Below are 7,270 nucleotides of genomic sequence, written 5' to 3'. Positions count from 1 at the left end.
GAAGTCATCCAGAGTCAACAGTATGCTGGTGACACCCAACTTTCTCTCATTTTCATCTGATCCTACAGAGTCAGACAAAAGGCTGAACTGCTGTTTGGTACCTGTGAAGTACTGAATGAGGTGGAACAAGCTGAATTCAGACAAAACAGAAGTACTGTTGGTAGGTAGACCATTTGGCTTTGGGTTTACAGTGTATCCTGGATGGGGTTGCACTCCCCCTTGTAAGATCGGGTTTGTAACTTGAGAGGTGTTCCTTGATTCAGTGCTCTTCTTAGATGTTCAGGTAGTATCACTCGTGAGGAGTGACCTTTTCCATCTTTGACTGGTTCACCAACTACAATTCTTCCTGACAAAGTTAGACCTCATCACAGTCATCATTGTTTAATAATAATAATAATAATTGTATATCCTGCCCTTCCTCACAGAAGGAGACTCTAAATTAGATTGCTGCAATGTATTCTATGTTGGGCTAGCCTTGAAAAGCATTTGATAACTGCAATTAGTGTAAAATGCTGTAGCTAGGATGCTGATGGCTGGTTTGTTTCCAGGCTCAGTTCAAAGTACTGGTGTTAACCTTTTAAAGCCCCTAATGGTTTGTCACCTGCACACTTTAAGGAGTGATTTCTTTCATATAAGCCAGCACACATGCTCCCCTCCACATCTGTGGCCCATCTTCACCATGAGGAAGACTTTGCTGTGATAAGGGATAGGTTCTTTTTTGTAGTGGCACCCAACCCTATGACATGCCTTACGAAGTGGGCTGTTTTAGAAAGCAGGTGAAGACATGGCTATTTAAAAAGACCATTGGTTGAATATTTCTTCTTGTGAGTAGTTTGATCTTTTGATTCTTTTTAATTCTGATGGCTGTTTTGTAATCTGTTATTGTATTCTTGGTTTCTTATCCTAATATTTTGATTTACGATTTCTTGGAACTATGAATTATCTTATATTTTATTTCTTTTGTTTTTTATTGTTAGTTGCATTGAATTCCTTCTGAAAAATAGGCAAGGAAAAACATTTTGTTCTTGATGAAAGCAGATTCGGTTTTATATTAAGAAGAGTGGGGTATTAAGTCTGTGAAATATAAGACTTGCCAGCAGTCTTTTGATTGACACTTTCTTTCTGCACATTGGTTGAGTGGTTCTTGTAGTGCCCTGTTCAGGTGCACAGACACATGACAGTTGTTGCTTATAAAGTAGATGTGGCTACTATCACATTTCACTTACATTGAAATGTCAGGAAGTCACAGTTTACTATCTGAAGTGCAAGTTCTATTCCTTCAAATCCTTTCTTAAAACCCAACTTTTACAAAACGTCCTTGCTTATTTACTCCCCCTGTGAAAGTCCCCCATCTCCAATGGCCTCTAGTTGTAATCCTAAGCATACTTATGGTGGTGATAAGGGTGCAATTCTAACCCACAAGATGCACTGCTGGAGGGGATTACACCAATAGGGGGCTCTGCTGCCATGTCCCCACACCCACCAGTGGTTTTCTCACCACCAGTACCTGATGGGAGCCCAAAACAGGGTGTTTCAGTGGAGGGGGTGGATCTGGGCTGGGAAAAGATCCACAGGGTACTAAGCTGATCCAGCTCCAAAACAGGGGCCAGTCTGAGTCTTTTTGAAGCATCAAAAGCTGGTGCAACAATAAATCAATCAATAAAATAGAATAAAAATAAATGTGGATATATCTGTCTCTAGCCTGGCTGGTGGAAATGGCAGGGCTTTGGATGCAGTGGTGTCTCCACAACACCATTCTGTCCCACTGCTCGCTGACCAGAGTTAGGGTTGCTCTGTCCACATCAATGGACACAGTGGGGTTTATTTCTAAATAAACATGCATATAGGATTGTACCACTGTTATGGGTAACTGCATTTTTTTACATCCATATCTCATGACTCTTACTTCTCATCTCCCTCTGCTTCCCCTCCACTATCTAATTTTAAATTTCCTTAGGGCAGGGACTAGTTTAGTTTTTTTTAAAAAGAAACTTATGCTATAAAACATTATGTAACTGATGATGCTATGTAAATAACCATAATTTCCATGATTAAAGTCACCCTGAGGCACTAGCAAACCTGTCACACTTCATTAAAGTCACATAGGATAGTGAATGCTATAAAAAACTCTTTATAATGCCAGTTGAGCATTTGATAGAGCAGCCTTTTTTGAAAAGTAACTTGCCTCAGACGCAATAATTACAGTGTTAAAAAAAAACTCAATAGTTTACAGCTCGACTCTAGCAATACCGCTTGAAGAGTGTCAGAGCAGCACAAAAGCTGGCACAATTAGCTTTCATCCCTGCTGAGTTGGCAATAAAGTGCGCACAGAAAAAGAATATATTAATTGGTATTAGTCAATCCATTTAAGATGCTCATTCTATATCACCTTTGTATTTTTTTCATTAAAAAGAGAGAGGAAGAGAAACACAACTGTCACATCAAACTGAAATGGAGAAGTAGATACAAGACATGTTTAAAAAATTCAATTGCATACCAAGATTTGTCTCTGAAATGAAAAAAACAACCAAGTTCAGTTTTCTGAGTATTGTAACACTATAACAGATGGTAAATATAACAATGTGATAAATATTGCAAGTTACTAAACTTTTCTCTCTTTCACTTGTTGCTATTTTTTTAACTATGTATTTCTGAGTACTGCACATTTGGATCAGAATAAACAATTAACTGACTAATTATTCTAGTCACACCAACCCACAATGAAATCTTTATTCAGTGTTTACAGCAATCTTTGGCAAAGAATGCCGTGCTGTTTTTAAACTAAGAAGAACTGCACCCTTTGGCTCCTCTCAGCATCAGCTGCCTTGGTTTCAGTGCTGGATGCCAATAATCAGTCTCTTCTTTTTCTTTCTTCCAAAGTGGGCACTTTTAAAAAATAATAATAAAGGAGTGAAAAGAACTATTCTCATCAATGCCCCATATATTCTGCCTGATTTATGTCCCAGCCACTGGCTCTCTTCCTTCCGTATCTTTTTTACATTTATTTTCTCCACCTCAACTCCATCCTCTCTACCTCTTTCCTTCCTTAATATACAGAAACAAAAACTGGCAGATTCCTGAATCTGAAGAAGTACGTTATGAAAGGGCTGCCCACAATCAGCCAAATGTTACCAATTCGACTGGTCAGAAAAGAACACAAACTTATTCTTGGAAGAGGTGAAAGAATCATTCACTTTGTTTAAAGCACCCCCATCACTTTATTTTCACATATTTACAGTGAAATTGTGGCACTGGCATACTTTCTGTTCTGCTGCTTGTTCCTGTCTCTATCCCATTTCACTGCTGTCACAATTCACTTCCTTTATGGATGTTCTACTACAAATTACTGCATATATTTATCCCCACTTTCACTTATGGAGGCTGAGGAGCAGCAGGGTGGATTCTTGGACCAGGACATCTCCTTAGAGATTCTCTAAACAGAACTCACAACCTCTACAAATGCTGCCTGTACATAATAGAGGACTCTTTGCTGTACTCTGTCTTTTGCAGAGCTCTTATAATGTACTGTTCTTATCAGCCTCACGTCTTTTTTTAGATCCTTAAAGTGTACAGCTCCTACAATCAACTGTTTGACTTCCCTCTTTATCAAGGTTCCCTGTGCTCCCCTCCCTCTTACAGAGAAGTCTTTCTGTAGTAAATGTCTGCACCAATCATGGTAGTGCTATTCACTTATTTATGGAACAGTCCACTTTCTACTGTCCTCTCACTCTTACCACAGGTACCACTCTGTCCCCCCACATATGCAGAACTCAGATCCCATTATCTCATAGCAAATGCATCCATGAGCTATATTGGACTTCAACAGCTGTCTTTGCATTAGAAAACTCCGCATGTCATTTTATAGGCTTCATGCATAAATTAAACTCTATTTTTAGTTATGTCTTCATAAACTTTAACAGGGACCATCCCCCTTTAAATCTACGTCATTAGGATGGCACTCCTTACCCCAGCATCAATACCTGGATGTGCACATTGTACCTCCCACTTCGAGTAGATTAATCCGGAATAAATTACTCTGCAGTACTACTGTTCTCACATTTAGGATTAAGTTCCATGGAACTCTATGGAACTTCGGAGTAAACATGCCAGGGGACCAGACTGGAAGTGATTTTCGTGCATATGCCCCTTTCCAGTGCCATCTCCCTTCACCTAGATCTCCCTCGTGCGGGAGGAGATCCCTGTCATCTCCAAAACTCGCCCGCTCGCAAATTATGGCGCGCCACCAAGCGTGGATCCTTCCGCAAGACACGATCCTGCCCTACACCCCTTTTAAGAGCCGTGACGCATCCCTTACTGGGCGAGGTGGTGCCTTCTCTTCCCCCTTCTCTCGACCCGGGATAAGTCGGTGACAGAAGACAAAGCGAGTCTATCTCCCTTTCTCGCCCACACCTCCTTCCCTTCCAGTACCGTTCTTCCTTTCCCCAAGAAGCCGGTGAGTGGCCTCACCGCAGTCGCAGGGATGGCTCACTCTCTCTCACCTCAGCGGGCGCCACGAAGCCCAGAAAGAGCCTCTCCGGCGCTCTGCCCCGCGCGCTCCTCCACAGGGTCCCGACAAAAACTCCAGCGAGCCGCAGCCTCGCGTCTCAGTAAGCCACGCGCAGCTCGGCTCCCTCTTTCCGCCGGCAGACAGGCGTTTCTGTGACAAACGCAGCACCGCCCTGTCTTTCCTCTTCCACCAGAAGCAGGTTGCTTGCCCGGAGTTTTTGTCGGGCTTCTCTTCCCCACCCCCTGTCGTCGTCGCCGCCCCCGGTAGCGGTTGCGAGTTTGGAAAACCTTTTCCTCCTCGCTTTCTTCTGTCACCTTCTCCTGCCAGAAAAGCAAAAGAAAAGCCAAGTGGAATTCTGGACAATCCCCGTTTCCTTACTTCTTTGCCTCTTGAAAAAAGTAGCGCAGGTTCTCTCTCTTCCTCGGCGTCCTCCTCAGAGAGATGACTTCTTCTGCTATAAATGGTCTACTGTTCTCCCAGCTCTGTCGCCTTCTGAAAACAGTCCCCTCGGGTAAGTGGCAGGAGAATCACTGAGGCTCTCATTCAGCTCACCCTCCTTTGGGACGGGAGACTATAGCGAAGCTTTTGTAAACATTGTGGGTTTTTTAAAGTAATATTTTTTTCTCTCCTCTTCTCTCTCTCTCTGCCTAGCTTGCCCGTGTTCTGAGCGGCTGCTGTCTGCCTGAGCCACTGATACTCATTCTGCTGCTCATGAATATTCTGACAGAAGCGAGCGCTGCTGAAGTAAATTGAATTAGCCAATTGGTGCTAGGAGTGCGCGCCCAGTCCTCCTGGAGGAACTGTCTGGAACCCCACCAGCTGAAAGTAATTAATGGCCGGTTGGCACCTTGAGGAGCGGACAGAGGCGGCGGCAGCTCTCAGTGGGCTCGTCAGCAAGAGCCCCCCTCCCATCCCAAGGATTATCCTGGATTGATGCTGGATGCCAATAAGCAGCCTTCTAAAAATGAGCACTTGAAAAAACCTAATACTAATAAAGGAGCGAAAAGAACCCTTCTCTTCAATAGCCCATACATTCTGTCCGATCTATGTCCCAACTACTGGGTCTCTTCCTTCCGTAGCTACCCCGCCCCCGGCTAATCTCTCTACCTCAGCTTCATCCTATCCACTTCTTTATTTCCTTCATAAATGGTTTCCTCCGCTTTCAGCAGATACAAGATTATGGCTTCCCTCTGGTTAATCCGGAGTAATTACCACGCTCCATTCCCCTAGTTACTTAACACAGTCGCTAATACGGATTAGAATCCCCATAGTCATGGTTTTAATCGAAAGGGGGGGGGTCCAGCTCTCTGCTCTTGTTAACGCTCCGATTGAGCGGTACATAAGGGGCAATTAAAGGGTGTCAAGGGTTGATTAATTCGCAGTCAGGCTGCAGGCCTATATGCACTCACTTAGGATCACGCTCCGTTTAACTCTGTGGAATTTCTGAGGAATGAGTTAAAGGGATATTGGTACATATTTGCTCCTTCACCCTTCGATCTTATTCCTCACGTTCCCAGTTCCCTCCCCAAACCTAGATTTCCCTTGCCGAGGAAGAAGCCCCATATCCAGTTCCAAACCATCCCGCACGTTGTCGTAATCGCCACGAGCCTTCCCGTACACCCCATTTAGAGCCGTTGCGCATCCCTTACCGGGCGAGGTGGCGCCTTTCCTTCCTCCTTTTCTCGTCCCGGGATAAGTGGATAGGAAAAGACAAAGCGTGTGGCTCGCTCACTCTCTCTCGTGCGGCGAAAGTCTCGCTCCCACCTTCTTTCCTTCAGTCCCGTCCTTCCCCAAGACGCCTGAGAGTGGCCTCCCCACAGTCGCAGCGAGGCCTCGCTCTCATTCACCTCTGTGCGCCAGGAACAGAGGAGCCTCGCTGGAGTCTTCTCCGCTCACTCCTTCGCAGGGTCCCGACAGAAACTCCGGCGCGGCGCAGCCTCGAGCCTCAATAAGCACCCACGCAGCTCGCGACAAACGCAGACACGTCCCTATCCCGTTCCAGAGGAGGCAGGTCGCTTGTCTGAAGTTTTCTGCGAATTTTCTCTCCCTGAAAGCCTCGCCTCCCGCAGCCCCCGGAGAAGTTGCGTCTCGGGGTAGACCCTTTCCTACGCGCTTCCTTCTGGCGGTCCTTTAAAGAAATAGCCTTCTCTTGCGTGGTGGTGATGGGGGGCCAAGTCAAATTCTGGGCAGTTCCGTTTCCCGCCTTCTTCGCTTGTTGAAAAAGTAGCGCAGGTTCTTTTTCTGCCTCTCTCGGTTTCTTCCTCAGAAATGTGGCTTGTTTTACTAAGGTGGATTTAGTGTCTTCTTCCAGTCGTGTTTTCTGAAAATGCTCTCCTCGGATAAACAGCAGAAGAATACTCCGGCTAGTTTGGCAGGAGACTGAAGGGATGCTTTTATATATATAAAAAATTAAAGTAGTATTTTGTCCTGTTTTTCTCTCTCTTTGCGTGCCTGCTCATGTTCTAAGCAGCAGCCCTCTGCCTGAGCCACTAGTACTTGTTCTGCTGCTCATGAATATTCTGACAGAAGCAAGCACTGCTGAAATAAATTGAATTAGCCAGCTGGTGCCAGGAATGTGTGCTGTTCCTCCTGGAGGCACTCTCTGGAACCCCATCAGCTGCAAGTAATTAATGGCTGGTTGGCACTTTGAGGAACAGAGATGGTAGCCCTCAATGGACTCCTCAGCAAGAACTCCCCACCCATCTCAAAGATAATCCTTGGCTTTATAATGGTGAAGGCCAATAGTTACGGACTGCCACTTCC

At 45.0% G+C, this 7,270-nt stretch overlaps 1 long non-coding RNA gene across 1 annotated transcript; it reads right to left on the bottom strand.

Annotated features, from left to right (window-relative positions):
* Positions 1-1,067: 1,067 nt before the first annotated feature.
* LOC133363837 (uncharacterized) lies at positions 1,068-7,003 on the bottom strand. Its single transcript, XR_009757783.1, has 3 exons — positions 6,157-7,003; positions 4,500-4,827; positions 1,068-2,886 (listed from the first exon to the last, which is right to left on the bottom strand). It is a non-coding gene; the product is annotated as an uncharacterized LOC133363837 (long non-coding RNA).
* Positions 7,004-7,270: the final 267 nt, after the last annotated feature.

This window comes from Rhineura floridana, chromosome 1 (genome assembly GCF_030035675.1).
Source record: "Rhineura floridana isolate rRhiFlo1 chromosome 1, rRhiFlo1.hap2, whole genome shotgun sequence".
NCBI lineage: Eukaryota > Metazoa > Chordata > Lepidosauria > Squamata > Rhineuridae > Rhineura > Rhineura floridana.
This window is presented reverse-complemented; position numbering and strand designations above follow the sequence as displayed.